The sequence below is a fragment of the Protomyctophum parallelum genome, assembly GCF_964188405.1.
Source record: "Protomyctophum parallelum genome assembly, chromosome: 2".
NCBI lineage: Eukaryota > Metazoa > Chordata > Actinopteri > Myctophiformes > Myctophidae > Protomyctophum > Protomyctophum parallelum.
Genome location: NC_139699.1, coordinates 53,278,822 through 53,296,197, shown reverse-complemented (window position 1 = coordinate 53,296,197; position 17,376 = coordinate 53,278,822). Strand labels below are relative to the sequence as shown.

The following is a 17,376-nucleotide window of genomic DNA, read 5'->3' as shown; positions in this document are numbered from 1 at the left end:
GATACTGAGATTTGACAGTTTACAGCGGGCGAAAACATTACATGCGCGCTCTGCTTGCGCACTAGTTGGCCATTTATGGCCTACTAGTGTGCAACAAGCAAGTATGCACTCGACAGAGTGCAGTTCTAGTTAAAATATAGGTTCAGAATTGCTGCTTTAATGGCTATTATGTTCACTGTTCACTGATCACTGCCCAATTGAATTAAATATTCAATCCACAAAGTCACCTTCCCATTCATAGAAGTGGAGCAGCCCCAGGTTCTATGTTCATATTAGAACCTCTTTGCTTGCTATAGAGCCATGTTGATAATGACAAAATGTGTGAGTTCCTTAAGCCCTATAATTATGTACTTTCTTGTATGATCAATGCAATGCAAATCACAATGTGTCACATTATTGTTAGCTTGTAGATCGGCTGTTTTGGAAACGTTGGAAATTGTTCGAATATTTTTGTTTTACTTCATTTATTTCATTTTAAAAATATATATTATTCTTTGTTTAATGATGTACACAAAACAAGGATATGACAGGTTGAAAACGCGTTTCTTATGAGCGGCATTGCCCTTTAGTTCTGGACCATACCTCAAGTCATATCGTTAATAATCAACGACTCATTATTATTTCACTCTCACAGTGCCTGGAGGCAGTCAGAAATGTATAACACACCGCCACCGCCACCCAACCAACCCCCCACACTCCTTCTCAGGACCTTCACCTCTGCCCTGTTCTTGCTGGATGTTGTTGCCATCGGGCAGAAATCTCGTATCTCCATATCATTATTTTCATGCTTTTTATTCCGTAAATGAATGCCCCACTCAACTGCATCATACGAGAGTAGTTCACAAAAGCAGTGAAAATAGCAGATCTACAAGCTTGTACTGTAGATCTATTTTCACAGTTTAAAATAGATTTAAAACAATAATATGGGGAGAGAAAAAGGAATGATTTTGGACATACAAGGTAGGTTTCCACCCAACAACATCGATGTAGACTAGAAGCCCAGCTGCTTCCTTCAGAGGAGAATAAATCCATGCATTGAACCGACACACAGTAACACATCCACACATCCACCGTCACCAGTGGTGGACAAAGTACTCAACCACAGTACTTGTGTCAAAGTACAGATATAGGTTACTCCTGGTCAAATAGGCTATTACTCCACTACAAAGTTGTGCTTGGGTTAAAGTACTTGAGTACCTGCTTTAAGAAATATACTTGAAGTAATCAAAAGTACATGCTTTTAAATAGGGGTTATATTATTATTATGACCAATATCCGATCTCCGATTATTTGCAGGGTCATATCTGCCGATACCGATTCTGACCGATTCCGATATTATACAGAGGACCACAATGGAAACAAGCCTAGGCCCTATAGGGGCTTGGCCCAAAGCAAGTATTCAATCAATCAATAAATACCATAATACTTTTCCAAGTGTCTGTTTTCACAACTGAATGACTACTGAATGAGATGAGTACACAAATTAAATGTAGATTTTAAATTGTATTTATTTTTTGCTGTTGAAAACCGATTAAATAATCTGTATTATTTTGAGACCATTCCGATACGGATAGGGCATTTTTATGGCCGATTCCGATTATGCTACCTATTAATCGTGCGTCCCTACTTTTAAATGCTTAAGAAATTAAACTGTGCCTTTTAAAATTTAAGGCACAGTTTAATTTTTAAAATTTAAAGGCACATTTTCTTATTTTTATGTGAATGCAATTTAGACCCCCTACCCCACAAAAAATTAGAAAATACATGAAAATTCCAAAAGTAGAGAAAATAGCCGATCTACAAACTCACAACGTGTCGCACTCGACGCACAGATACAAAACAAATAGTACTTGTAGCCTACTGTAGCTGCTACAGTATATGTAATATGTTACCACTGAATATAAAGCCAGCTGTATTGAACACAGACACACAGTAACATCCACACATAATAAACTGCAGCCATCTACCATCAGTGCTATCATCTGTGTTCCGCTAGAGACTCTCCAGGGAATGTCTTCTTACACCCACATAACATTAGACTATAATGTTCTACAGAGTTCCACGTTAAGCACTATATATATTGTGTGTGTGTGTGTGTGTGTGTGTGTGTGTGTGTGTGTGTGTGTGTGTGTGTGTGTGCGTGCGTGCGTGCTGCGTGCGTGCGTGCGTGCGTGCAGGGTACATGATGTGGGGTGGGGTGCGGTGGGCTGTTAAGGGTGGAGAGGAACTCTGCTTTTTTTTTTTTTTTTTTTTAAGATATTTTTTTTGCGGCTTACGCCTTTTATTGATTTTTGAAGGGACAGACAGTAGGCTGACAGGAAACGGGAGAGAGATGGGGGGATGACATGCAGTAAAGGCCGTGTCGGGTCCGGGAGTCGAACCCGCGGCACACTGCGACTGGATTACCAGTCCGGTGCCCAGACCGTTACGCTACGGCCTGGGCCGGAACTCTGCTTTTGAAATCACCTATATATGATCATTCATATCCAGTGGAGACTGTCTGACATGTTTTATATTTATTTTCTTCATAATATCACAAGTTAAAACTTTAATTTAACCATTTTTCATTTATTTTATATTTAAAAAGGCCATAAAAAAGAAAAGGAAAATAAATACAGCCCTGTCACTCTTTAGAAGGACAATATCAGTCACCAGAAGCACAAGACGTGTGTTATCACTTATCAATGAGTCTAAGATGGTTAACTTGGACTTGCCGTGTATGATAAAATGAATATCAAATATCTAAATATTGAATCAAGCAATAACGGTCTGGTCTGGGGTGCACACAAAAGCCAGAGTAGATGTTAAAATGTCCCCAGAAGTGTTGTAAAGTAAATTACCGGTACCCCTTTAAGTAAATGCTCATGGTTTTGTGGTGCCACATGTGTCTGGTCACGACCTTGTAGGACTACTGTACACCCTACCTCACCCTACCTCAGCCAGATGTTCTTTCTTTCTTTCTTTTTCTTGCTTGTTTTTCTTTCCAGTCCTAGTGTTTATTCTGAGCAGCACAACAGAAATGCCAAAAACTAAACATTATTATCGTGTTACCTCCCTCCCACAATGTCTCTTTCTTTCTTTCTTTCTTTCTTTCTTTCTTTCTTTCTTTCTTTCTTTCTTTCTTTCTTTCTTTCTTTCTTTCTTTCTTTCTTTCTGTAGGACCAATCATGAATTAATTAATTAATGAATACTGTACTTCAGTACATCTTCTATAGGTCTACTTTACTTGAGTATTTGTATTTTTGGATAGGGCCTACATGACATTCTAGGAGGGAAAACGGTACAATGAATGAAGTATACTGTAATAAATTAGATTAAAACACATTTTATTAGCTAGAGTTTCGGGAAAATATACAGCAATGCATTGATTCTATTTAAACGACGGCAATCTTCTAAACCTTGACTCCATTGTTTTTTTTTAGTATAAGAAAAAAAGAACCAATCACATTCAGATGACAACATGTCAGAACTGAAAGTGAGAGAGCTAATTAGAGCTGATGACATGCTCTGTATTGCCTGCCTAATTATTTTCCCTGTCACCTCAACTACACACACAAATCTGTTGGTGCGTGTGTGCGTGCGTGTCAGGTATAGCTGGGGAGTGGGGACAGTCAGGATTTGGAAGTGGGGGGTCTGTGATAAGGACATGAAGTGCCATCTGTGGTGACACACTGTACTGTATACTCATCGTCACTGTTGCTGTGTTATCGTCGCTGTCGGGCGGAAACCTTGTATGTCCAAATGGCATTACTTTTCAGGTAATCTCAGGGGGAAAGAGCCACACTTGTTCATACTTTTCGTTGGTTTCATCACTTCCAATTTCACTCGTTTATCCTATCCTCCTGTATCCTGTAAGTGTTCTCAGCCCAGACGGAATGGCATTGGTATCCAGACCTGAAAATGTATTTTTGGTTTATTAATGAGCTGGAGAGACGGGGAGAACCCTGTTACTGAACAAACACTCTACAATGAATGCTACCAGAACATAGAGCACTTTAACACATATTCTAACAAAGACATCAAGTAACAACCTTTAAATTAACCCTGTTTATCCCCCAGTATGAATATATAAATAACAATAAGACTTCATCATGTTCCACTGTAAAGCCCGCCCTCCCCGCACACACGCACGCATGCACGCACGCACACACCACACACACACACACACACACACACACACACACACACACACACACACACACACACACACACACACACACACACACACACACACACACACACACACCTGTGTTAGAGAGAAGGTGAGGTCTGAATGAGACGTGAGGAAATTTTTTTGGGACTGCCTGGCCGCTGGGACAAGACGATGACGCAGGATGAGTCATGCAGACTTTTATAGAACGTTGTGTTTTGTTACGCAGTAGGACTCAGGAGGCACAGGGCCCAGTCTGCTCTGTCATTGTCACAGCCATGCCTGGGGTGCAGCTCAACGCATTTAGAGCTGGAGGCTGTGGGTGCTAACTAAGGCCCCCGCCAGGCCGCCACACACATAAGCCTGACGTTAGCCTTGATCGATAAGCGTATATGGCTTAAAATCTCTTATAGCAGCGTCCGTCCGTCCGTCCGTCCGTCCGTCCGTCCGTCCGTCTGTCTGTATGTTTGGGGTACGAACAGCTGCAATGCTGCTTGGTGACCTAAAGTGTTGAGCAGCCTAAAAGGGCTCATTGACTGGTCCTGTCTTATCGCTGCTTGCAACTATATTTGTTTTATTATAATTCATAGATAGTTTTAATACATTATAGTAATTATTTAATGCATTTTAATCACTCTTATAATGCATATAATAATGTAATTATAAGTTGAGGGTTTAACTATTCAAAACGTAAGTAAAAAGAAAGTACATTTTAATCCTGGTAATCCACAGCTGGCCATGGATTGGATCTGGGAGCTGTTAAAGTCTGTTAAAATACTTCACCCCAATAAGAGCACCACATCAGACCCTAATAGAATACTAATGGCTGGTGTACAGTACATGCACACATGTCTGGAGTGGTCTTCACTGGGGACTTTGTGCTTCACTTCATCATTTTGTTCTGGATAGGGAGAGCTGCAGTGTTTCTGTTGTAGTGCGTGCGTCCGAACCACTTTCACCCTGGTTGTCCACCTTGTCCCTGCTTTGGGCATTTCAAAAACGTCAAAGATCCCTCTCAAAATGTGCAGATCTACATCATTGTGACACATTGTGGGATTATAGATTGCCTGTTCATGAGAGAGAGAGAGAGAGAGAGACGCTGTGTTTCTGTCGTTGTGTCTTAAACAGAATACATTAATTCCTTATCCAATTAAAAAGAACACACACATCTCCTCACCCCCACATGAGACCACTTAATGTTGATCAAAGTGCTTCTTCCACCAAACCTCCGCTGCTTCATGGATCTGTGTCGTTGAACATCTTCATGTCTGCAGATTACCAACCGCACTCTTTGATTTGATGCCACATTTCCCCCCAGCATTTGGTGGTGGGGTTAGCTAATTTGCACTGATAGCAAGCTGTGAAACTACAAGGTGGACTGTTTCTGGGAGGTATGGAAGATTGTAGTCAGTAGCAGACCTATACCGCCTACAGTGAGCCCGTGATTCAACATTGTGCCCAATACAATGGTGGAAGAGGTACTCAGATTTTGTATACTTAAATAAAAGTAGCAATACACCACAATGTAGAAATGCTTGTCAAAAATAAAAGTGATAACTCATAAAGTATACAGGATGAACAAATTAAATAGAAAGTGATAGGAAAATAGAGCAGAGAAATTTGGAACTGGAACACTATAGGCTATAATCGAAGCGGATATATGATATTTAATTGTGGGGTTCACTCTCCTGGTTGGATAAAACAATTCTGTTTACTAAAGAATTGGAGAGACGGGGAGACGGTCCCCTGTTACTGAACAACACTAATAATTACAATCAAAATGTAGACTACACAGTCTGTAGTTGTTAATTCGCTTGAAGGACACTTGCTCCCCGTTGTTCTGAGCCTGACTTTTTCAGAAGTTGGACGATTATAATCTTCTCCCCAAAGTAATCTATGATTCAAGAGCCTCAGCAGATTAAAGGAGAGAGCCTTTGATTTGGTCGCTCCTCTGTTTGGTTTGGAAGAGTGACAATCTTCTCAGAATAAAACAACATTCTGTCTGGGCCTGGCTCTCAAATGGCCTCAAGCAAGGTCATGGTCTGTGGTGTACTCAAGCATATAGTCAGAATACCATTTCAATGTACTTTTACATTACTTCAGCATTTCCATGTCTTCATAACTTTATATTTCTACCTTAAATATGGTACTTTTCACTCCACTATATTTATTTGACACTTTTTATTAGTTTAATCAAATTGATAAAACAAGCTTTTAGATATTTTCAAATATCTGAAGTATAAAATAGGGCTTTCGTGGTTAATGATGAATAATTTTATTGTATTGTATGAATAACTGTAGATGATTCTGAAATGAGGCATTCTGCATAATGAGTACTTAAGAAAAATAACGAAAAACACAAACAACAACAAGAATATTATGATAATACCTTTGTACTTTGAATGCAGGACTTGTAACCAACTATTTTTACACTGTGGTATTGCACCTTTTACTTAAGTCCGAAACGTATTCTCCCTCGTGGTCAAGGTAAACTTTGTTCTCCCACAAGGGGACATTCTGGGTAAGCCTTGATTATCGTCTTTGATTGATTACCGTTATCGTGTCTCTCTGAGGTCACTGCAAAATTATTGCCAATGTTTCACTTCACAGAAAACAAGGGACTTTAAGCCTATACTTTGCTGTTATCTTCTCCCCCTCTGGTTGTGATAGATGGTTTTGTGAGAGGCTACAAAAAACATGATAATGACGATAATTTGAGTTGTGGGTTCAGCGGTGAAAGAAGTACTCAGATTGTTTACTTAAAGCAGCACTATGTAACTTCCCTCTTCTTCCACGGATTTGAACCTGGTTTAAGTGCTGAATTTGTTTTTACCATTGAGTTAAATGAGCCTGCCTGCTTACATTAATTAAATTGAATCTTGACCATCAGGTCAAACTTTGTGTCTAGGGGAGGCCTGACCTTGCTTTGACAAATAAATGACACAATCTAAATGTCTCAATAGAAGAGCAGGGAAACAATATTTAACCACCCCAATTGTATAAGTTATATTGTATTAACATAGCCTACCCTACCATAAAGATTAGACAAAAACACATTTTATTCATTAAAATAAATTACATAATGAGGCTTTACGTAAAGGTAGCGATATCACAATGCAGAATTACTCTGTTAAGTATTGGCAGTTGGCACTGTATAAAATAGCTATACAGATAAAAATATATATTTTGGTTTAAACTAAGGTTGCTTATTGTAGGTTTTATAATAATAATCAGATTATTCAATATAACTTAAAATAATTGTAGTGGAGTAGAAGTAAAAAGAAATCACACCCGTGTGAAGTGAGTGGTGCAACTTCGCGTGGGGGTCCCCGGAAGTCGAGCCGCCCCGCGTCCTAAACGGTCGAGAAATGACAGAGTTACTGTGTGGGGGTCCCCGGGGGGTCCCCGGAACATCCAGAACCCCAGGAACTCGCCCAGGGGGCTGGCCCGGTTCCGGCGAGTCGCCCCGTATCCGAAATGGTTGAGAAATGACAGAGTTACCGTGTGGGGATCCCCAGGGGGTTTTACTGTACTGTACTGTCACACCTGAAATGTGTGTGTGTGTGTGTGTGTGTGTGTGTGTGTTAGGCTGCGCAACACTGACACTTTGTGGTGAAAACCAACGCTATTTTCATGCTCGGACACAGCCAGCCATAGACCCAGGGACCGAGAGACAGACAGAACAGAGGGGTCAGACTGACAGACGATCCTTTTTGTTCTTGAGACTTAAAGAAGAACTTGTCGTCTAGACTCAACCATTCTTTTCATGTCTTTGGGACACAAAGAGGTGACATGAATGACTGAGTCGGGTTGTGTTCAGCTCTTTATATCTTTGTTAATAATCTCTTGTAATTTTCATTGTGGTGGACCTTCTCAGTTCCCCTCCATTGTACAGCTTACGTCTGATAAATAAGACGCAGTGACAGTGGGACGCCCCGCGTTGACAGAGAGGGCTTATCACTGTGAAGACAGAACAAATGTGAAGACGGAACAAATGGATTTCCTCTATGCGGAAATCTATGAGCAGGTTAGGTGCGCTCTGTAGACTCTATAGAGCGCACCTATAGTAGAGTACCCAAAACATGCAATTCCAGTTTGGCCATGGATGTTGCTTTCATGATACATGGTGTTTCTTTGGTAAAAAGATAAATACAAATAGGCCGCACCCACAAATTGTGAAGGCAATTCCAGGCAAGCATCAAAACCCTGATTGACTGTCATTGTCACATGACTAGGGATGGGTATCGTTAGGATTTTTGTGAGTCCGGTACCGATTCTGGTTCTTCTTATCGATTCCGGTTCGGTTCCCTATTTCGGTTCCAAAATGGTATAACTTAAGAGTTGTTTAAATGTTAAATGTTTATTTAACAAAAAGCTTTACTTTATTTCAGGAGTTTTCCATTGATTGTGAACGAGAGACCACCACCCTGACTAAGAACCACAGTTGTGTTGGAATGTGATATGAGCTAAGATTAGTGTTTTCTATGCAATGTATCCCATGTCTATACACCACTGTTTCTCAACCGACGATTTCCATTCTACAGTTTAATGTACAGTAGGCTACTGATAGAGCAGACACATAATGACATGATTATATGGGCACATTTCCTAATAATGATGGCTCAATCAGGCAAGCTGGTACACTTACCTATCTTGAGATTCTATCTCCCTTTTCCTTGGAATTTCTTAACCTCAGACTTCCCAGTAATTCTGATAACATTGACGCACTTCCATGGAACAGTGCAGAAAAGTTTAGTGCACTGTTCCATGGAAGAAAATATTTTGCTACATTACTAAATGCATGGTCAGGGACCACATACCTTACGGACCACCTGTTGAAAACCCCTGCTTTATTTCTTTAAGCCTTAGTCAATTTAAGACATGTAATGAATAGAGTAACATCCTCTCCTTTATTCAACAGTTGATAGCATTCTAGTTTACTCTGCTTTTGTGTTGCTTCTTTCCAATGTGTCAGATAGATTTTCGTTTGCTGTGTTTTAATTTGGCTTAATAGTCCAGCTGGCTGAGGAGGCAGTTTCACTGTGATCCCTTTTCCACCGGTTTTTAGTCCATGAGCCAGATCTCCAAAATTGGAACGTTAATTCCTATGAGTGGGCAAAACCATACCTAGATTATGTCGTTTTTTCATATTTTCCTACATAATGCCTAATTTGCAAATGTGTAATTTCAGAAAATGTGTAAAACAATAATTCATTGTCTTCGTGTAAAGTAATCAACTGTGGAAGTTTCATGGTGATAACAAAATGTGTGATGAATATGAATAAGCTACTCCTGTGGAAGTGTTATCATATTAATTTACTTATATTGATCCTAAAAATATCGGTATTGTTTTGCCAACTCAATTCATAAATTCTTTTAAGATATATATTTTGCGGCTTACGCCTTTTATTGGTTTTTTGAAGGGACAGACAGTAGGCTGACAGGAAATGGGAGAGAGATGGGGGAAGACATGCAGTAAAGGCCGTGTCGGGTCCGGGAGTCGAACCCGCGGCACACTGCGACTGGATCACCAGTCGGGTGCCCAGACGGTTACGCCACCGCCTGGGCACTCAATTCATAATTAACGTTCCAAATTTGGAGTTCTGACTCATGGACTAAAAACTGGTTCTGAACTGAACCGGTTCCCAACCGGTGGAAAAGGTGCGCGAGTGCCTTGTTATGGAGTGCATCTGGGTCACTTTCTTTTAGGTGGTGGTAGAATTAAATTGCTCTCTTTTGGAGGGGCTCTAGCCCCTCCTATGTCCCGCTTTGAAGGTTTGTGTAAACGCAAACATTGAAAATGAAGGTGAGGACGCAAATTGTGATTGGCCGGAATGAGATGATGTATGATGTATGATGATAAGAGCGCCCTTCACTTCACACAGGTGTGATTTTTGTGAGGGCTCCAATATTCAGCTATTTAGTGTAGAATTTACGTCATATGTGTCGGCTATTTTCGTCCTACACAAAATTCCCATTGACAATGAATGGAGAAAGAATGGAGAATTTATGTCATAATATAATAATTATGTGTCTGAGCAAATCGACATGTTACGTCATGATGATGTACTATGATAAGAGTGCCCCTCACTTCACACGGGTGTGATTTTTGAGGGGCGCTAGCCCCTCCAATATTCAGCTATTAGTGTAGATTTTCATCTTACACAAACATTACATTTTCCATTGACAATGAATGGAGTATTTACGTCATATGTGGACGAGCAAATCGGCTATTTGAGTTTGCTGTTTACACAAATCCTGCTGTAATTATTTGGGTAATATTTGTCTCCACTTTTGTGGAGTGGTGTTATCAGCCCTTGATTCCATGTGCTGGGGAAAATCCCAGAGCTGAGCACAATATTTAGGAGTTTTAATATGGCCAGTTGGAATTTGAGGTCTGTGAATTTCATTTAGAATACCATCCGCCCCACTGTCTTATAGTTCTTTTAGGGTGATCTCATCTGGGAACCTCAATACAAAGAATCTGAATACAAATACAAATACAATATAATACAACACATATAGCCTAAGCCTACATGTGGGGGTCCTTGACATTAAAAAGTTTGATATACTGATTCATAATAAACAAATAAAGCCTACATGTGAGTGAGTAGCTGACTAAGCAGGAGGGGGAGGGGCTGAGCCTGAGTTGTTCCAGTCTCCACCATCAAAGAGGCAACGTGTGTGCGTGTGTCGTGCGTGCGTGCGTGTGTTGGAGGAGGAGGAGGAGGAGGAGGGGCTTTTTTAAGTTGTACACCCCAAAGCGCTCAAACATTTAGTAGTAGCAGAAGCAATTGAAAGCACACGTATACACACACAAGCGCACACGCATAAGAAAAACACGCACACGCGTTGTGGCGGTGGACGGGCAGACAAGGTGAATTCATTGCATGGAAAAGGAATACTGCGGGTTTGTGGATTTAAAGCCATTTATGGACGACTGACGACACAGCAGCAGCGATGCACATGCAGCTGAACTGAAACGGCTTTATTTATTTCACCCTGGACTCCTGGAGATAGATGTCTTTTCTTCCCAGTGTTTGGACTACGGTAACTCGGTAAGACAGCAGTTTGACTTTTTGTTTTTCATTGCGCCGGTTCGTTCGTTTGCTTTCAAATGGCATTTAGATGGATGAAGTTTGTGCCGCATTTGACTATAGTTTGTGAATGTGCCATGTATAGTTACGGACGGTGATGTTCCCTCAGCCCCCACAGTGACAGGCATGTGGGATGGGTCTCGTGTTCGTTTGACTTTTGAGGGAACATAGGTATGGCTACCAGTACCAGTTCTTCTCTAACTAAATTACATTTAAATATCAACGTGGAATGCCTAGTTGTGTTTGTCAGTGGAGTGTGGAACAGTGGAAGTATTAATAGAACCATTGGAACAGCAAATAGGCTACAAGTTCAGTTTTATATCTGTTGTGATGAACTGCATTGATATACCGGGTATAGGCTAGATTTGTTGGACAGTCTAAAATACGTCTAGCTTATATCACTGCACCCGTACATTGTGAAGGTAGAGAACAGAACCAGATGGAATGGATGTCTACCATGTCTATACTGTTTACATGTTTGATCTGCTCTGACCAGGGGGATCATCTGTGTAAAGCAGCGGTGAACTGTTAAATACTTTTACTACTTGATTTGGTCCACTGACTATAGGCTACTTTATTTGTAGTATTTATTTACTTGTTTTTGTTTTGGAAACGTAGGCCTATGACTTTCACTAATTTCAGTGATGAATATTGTACTTTTGTCTCATCTGTCCTGGAACAGTTACAGTGAATAAAACGTGTACGAATGAATGAACCATTATCTTTATTATATCTAACTCATGTGAGCTTGTAGATCTGTTATTTTCACAATAAAAAAGTCTGAATTTTGTTTAGATTTTAGTGTTTAACTTCTTGTAAATCTCAATACAGCAATGCAGCAAAATCAGACCCGTCTGAACTGAGTGATGCTGTACTACAAGCCCCCCTCCCTGGGTGTGTTTGTGTTCGTGCACAGTTAACCCGGCCGATGCCAAACTTTGCACACACACTCCCTGGATGCCAACAATGAACCTCTGCTCTGCCCCAAATTTTCCAGAAGTGCCTGTTATAGCGCCACCATGAGGCAGCTTTTTACCTATGACTGCACCGATCTGTGTGAATTTGTGAAACATTACATGCACACTCCCTAGAAGCCAAGGACAAACCTTTGACCTGCATCACATAGATGCCATAGCACCATCAGGAGGCTGACTTTTGTAAAAAAAATAATAATAATAATAATTAGCTACTCCTCCAGGGGCCTATTTCACGAAACTTGGATTAGAGATTAAGCCGGGCTTTAACACATATCCTGGTTTAATATATCCTGGATCAGTGCTTAACCGGTTTCATGAAAGCTTGTTGATCTTGCCAGATTAATTTAACCAGTTAACCTGGATATGTTGAGGCTTGATTCGGTTTCATGAAAGTGATGCTACATAAGTTACCATGGAAACTAATGCTTTGGACTTAGCCTGCTCCGGACCAGGCTAACAGCCAGGTTTAACCTAATCCTGATGTCTTTACTGTTCATTACATTAAGCAGTCAAACTGATCACAAACCAATGATGTTTTCCAGATTCATTCAATTATTATGGTTTTATGTTGCCTTATTTGTATCGGTCTGCATTAAAGGACTAATTTAAGCACTATATAAAATCAAATAACCAAAATATATAGGCTGCACAACATCATGACAGCTTGTGAGCTTGTAGATCAGCTGCTTTTGGTGAATGTTCCCCATGAATAGGTTTGCTGTCGTGCAAGTGCACGGTTAAGAAGAATTATTATATTATATTATATTATTATTATTTTTTTTGTAAAAGTGAAAACCACTAAATATTACCATTACTCATTGTTTTACAACATATTACCATTGTAACGTTTCACCCACTACTAGTCCTACATACTTACACCTAGAAACCCCATTCAAACCTATTTAGGTTCATCCTACGGTGGACATGTGTGCCTGAAAAGGAATCTTTGAAATGTTTCATAGTTTTAGAAATATAGTGCTTTCAAATTTGAGACATTTATAGGCAGATAGTGGCACTTAAAAAAATCACTTTCACCTAGAAACTCCATTCACACTTTGTAAAATTCAGCTTACTGTAGAGACACATGCTGGAACTTTTTACTTTGAAATGTTTTGTAGTTTCTGAGTTATTTAACTTAAACGCCCAATGCATTCTCATTGGCAACAGCACAAACTTTGGCATGCTACATGAACCATGACCCGGCCCTGTCTGGACCACAACCCCCTTCTCCAAAGGTAGCTCCCTCAGAGGAGGGAGTTATGGCCAAATATCACAATGCGACAATATCATTATGCTTACAATATTAAGAATTCTGTTTTAAGTTAATAGTAGTGGTAAAATGTAAACTATATTTTTGGGGTAGTTAATCATTCAGTCTATCCACTATTGAGAGTATGTTCTCTCTTTAATTACAGCAGCAGTATTTATTTTAGAAGCTTAAGTCCTTGTATCAGTAAGTCTTGAATAGATTAGTAAAGATAATGAGATATACAGAAGGGGGCTGTAATGCAACTATTAAGGATGCAAACTGCCTTAATACCCCATGAAGAAGAAGGATCAGTAAATCTGTGATCCACATAAGGAGTCTAGAGACAAAAAGCCAGACTGTCTATTAAGCCTGGCTTGCTGATCCCGGCTCGCCAAATCCACCAATTCTGAGCCTCGCTTGGCTTTAGTGGAACGGAATAAACCAGGCTATAAAGATCAGGATTTAAAAAGCCTGGCTTTGGCCTAAATCCTGGATTAGTTAATCCAAGTTTCGTGAAATAGGCCCCAGATTCTGTCCAAAAATCCAGCAAATTGTTTCACAGTAATTCTATAGTCATGTGCTCAAGACTGATCTGTCCGATATTTCATTTTCCATCCTAATTGGCTAACATTGGCTTTCAAAGTTTGCAGGATTGGCCCGTTTTGAACAAAAAGCCTCAAATCATGAACGCAGCGTACAAGACAGAGTGGTCAAAGTTGAGCGAAACTTTATTTTTAATGCAAGGCCTGCAGACCCCCACCAACTGAGCGGAACTATCTACTTAATATTAACCAAAACAAGACCAGAACTCCCACCACGGGACTCAGGCAATCAATTAATACCTTTGCAACCACTATATTCATGGCAAGTATTTATGAATGGCATGTATTTCCTACTTCCTACAGCTTTACGTACAAAAATCTGAACTAACCCTTTAACTCAAATACAATTTTTCATCTCACACAATTTTGACTCGAGTAGCCTACTGAAGAGTCGTGCTTTGTCCACCAATGCTTTAAAGCGCTATAGATGACTTGTTTGTGTGGTGATTATTTGTTATTTTTGTCCTAAAGCAACATGGGCAAAGTTATTGCTGCTAGCCATTTAGTGTTTATAAAACTCAGTGACTGCAGCGAGCAGGATGTGTGGTGCGGACGCATGATTGCAATGAAAAACGTTGTTCCTAACTTCTCCCTTCTTGTGTCAAATGATGATGACACTTGTGTTAGTGTAACAGTATTATATAATTACACAAAATATGACACAAATAAGTGCTTCACAGCCCCTTTAAGTCTCCCCCTTTTGCCCCCTGTATAAATGTCCTGCGACACCTCCACCTCTTCCTTCTTTACTTCCGTCTTGGAACGAGGTGGGTGTCTTTGTTGACTTCTCTGTATAACATAATAAGAATTGTACTTGCAAATCGATTTATACAGTGTTTGTTTCACTCTGTTTAGAGAGCCATTGCACTACTAAGAACTAACGTGGAGACGTGTCTGTTGTTATTCCTTGTCAGAATAAAACGTGGTTTCCAAAGACAGTTCTGGGTCCGTCTGTCCATACTCCATTCAACACAACGCAGAGAGAGACAGATTACACCGGTTACACTAGTTCCACTAACATTCTTGTCATATCTCCTGGTGTTGCGTTGAATTGTGCCTCATTATTCATTTATTATTCATGCAGGGCTCAATAACTGAAGTTGAAAAGCTTACTGTACATAAAAACATCAGCAGCATTTGGCATGCAATAAACCGACATTGCATGCACATGAATGTGCTGGAACCAGCTTCAGAGATACAGTATCTATATTAACAGGCTATCATTGGTGTTTTTCTATCCCTCTTTTGACTGATTTCATATGTTAACAATTTATTCAGATAAAGCATGTTGGCCTAGGCCTAGGGTCTCCTCTCTAACACACACACACACGTGCGTGCCCACCAACGCCCACCCAAAACAAACACACTCCACCTTGAAACGTCACACCCACTTTAACAACTGATTCCTGGTCAGTGTGGGGGAGGGGCTGGGGGTGGTCACTCATAACCCCCAGAATGTTATTATAGTCACTGGTGGGAGGCAACTAAGTACTTTTACTCAAGTAGTTACTAGTAGTAAGTAAAAATTTGAGGGACCTTTATCCTTCTCCAGTCTCCACTACACCTCAGAGGCAAATATTGTACTTTTTACTCCACTACAACTATTTGCAAACTTAAATTATTAATAGTTTAATTTAGATTATTATTACAAAACATACTGGTGGTATAGCTCATGTGTGTATTTAGACAGCGGGCAAAAGAAGGGGGAAAAAATCTGATGGGAATGCAGTGAACTGCAGGGTCTTCAGAGGCCCAGAGGCCCTTTGTCGTTCCTTCCCCTCCACTGGCAAAATGTGGGAAAACTGTCCTCTCTCTGCACCCAGGAGGAGGCTAGATTCGACCCTTTATGAGGCCAGACTGTACCCTTTAGGGGGCCAGATTGTACCCTTTTAGCTCACGGCACGCACGGCCACGGGGACACCATGAACTGTTATGTAAATGCTTTGCCACCAGCACATCATCATCGTTTTAACTTCTCATGCTCTAGCTTAATTATGTGGTCACTGACGGGCAGAAACCGGTGTCTCCACATTTCAACTTTCTGTATTCATAAATTAATGCTGTACTTCGTTGTGCAAGAGTGTTGCACAAAAGTAGCCTGGAACGCATTGAAAAAGTGGGCTGTGGGCTTTATACATATTGAACCAACTAAAAGTATTTTCCCATTTCCAGAAAAGTAATGGTTTTGGACATACAAGGTTTCCACCTCAGAGCGACGATGTGAAAATGTAAGGTTTGCCAATGTTTTCCATATAATGATGTGGAAAACTTCTTTTTAGCCCTCATTAAGTCTTCACACATAAACATAACATATGTGAAGGGTGTAAACATCATCCCACATCACAGTTTTCTCTGAGTATAATTTGACCAGAGCAGCAGCGTTGCTTCCAAGAATCCTCCATCAGTGCAGTTGTAACATGTCACACCTCACAGTGACACATGCCGGCTGAACAGTTAAGGCATACCATGCAACTTTGCCCTGTGTGTGTGTTGTTTTTTTGAGTGGTGCAACCACTCCAAGGAACAGCAATGTCCGTGTTCACCCGCCTATGTGACGTTCACCCACCCACCCACCCATGCATGCGCCTATGTGACTGTGAGCACGAGTATGACAATTAGTACCAGTAGGGGGGGGGGGGGGGGGGTAGGAGGAGGAGGAGGAGGAGGAGGAGGAGGAGGAGGAGGAGGAGGAGGAGGAGGAGGAGGAGGAGGAGGAGGAGGAGGAGGAGGAGGAGGGAGAGGGAGAGAGAGGTTGCACCACTCAGTTCACACGGGTGTGATGTTTTACCAATCATTTACCTTTTATACCAGCAGTATACTCAGCCACTGGAGTATAGTGTAGACGTTTTTGGGCTGCCAAAACAAACAAAGTTAAAACAAAAAACAGTGAGAGGACATTGTATTTCTGCAGGTAAATATCAGCACACTATTCCAGTGATGATGACTGCTGGTATAGGGAAATGGTGGTTAAAACAAACATTTATTGTTTTGTTAAGTAAACACAGGGCAATCTTACATACTATAGTACCTTTTTAATGATGACGTTTATTTGTTTTCATTGGCTATCTCTGTGTTTGCACCCATTGCTTTTGTCTGGGGCAGTAGTGACTCAGGAGGTCTGGGGCAGTAGTGACTCAGGAGGTAGAGCAGCGGCTTGTGAATCGGACGTTCCTGGTTCAATACCCCATCTGGGTTAAAGTCTGCTCCTGATGAGCTGCTTGGTGCCTTCCCTTGCATCGCTGCCTCTGCCGTCAGTGTGTGAACTGTGAATGTAAACGGAGAAAGTCACTATATAAATGCA

The 17,376-nt window shown here is 40.7% G+C and overlaps 1 protein-coding gene across 2 annotated transcripts in view; it reads left to right on the top strand.

Annotated features, from left to right (window-relative positions):
• The window catches only part of sema4bb (sema domain, immunoglobulin domain (Ig), transmembrane domain (TM) and short cytoplasmic domain, (semaphorin) 4Bb), a 98,763-nt gene that overhangs the window by 5,572 nt on the left and 75,815 nt on the right, over positions 1 to 17,376 (top strand). Inside the window, exon 1 of one of the 2 annotated variants that reach the window (XM_083759778.1) lies at positions 10,946 to 11,208. The exons of the other annotated variant lie outside the window; for it this stretch is intronic. The gene's annotated coding sequence lies outside the window, so the exon portion shown is untranslated. Of the gene's footprint in view, positions 1 to 10,945; positions 11,209 to 17,376 lie in introns of those variants that run through there. 2 annotated transcript variants of the gene reach the window in all.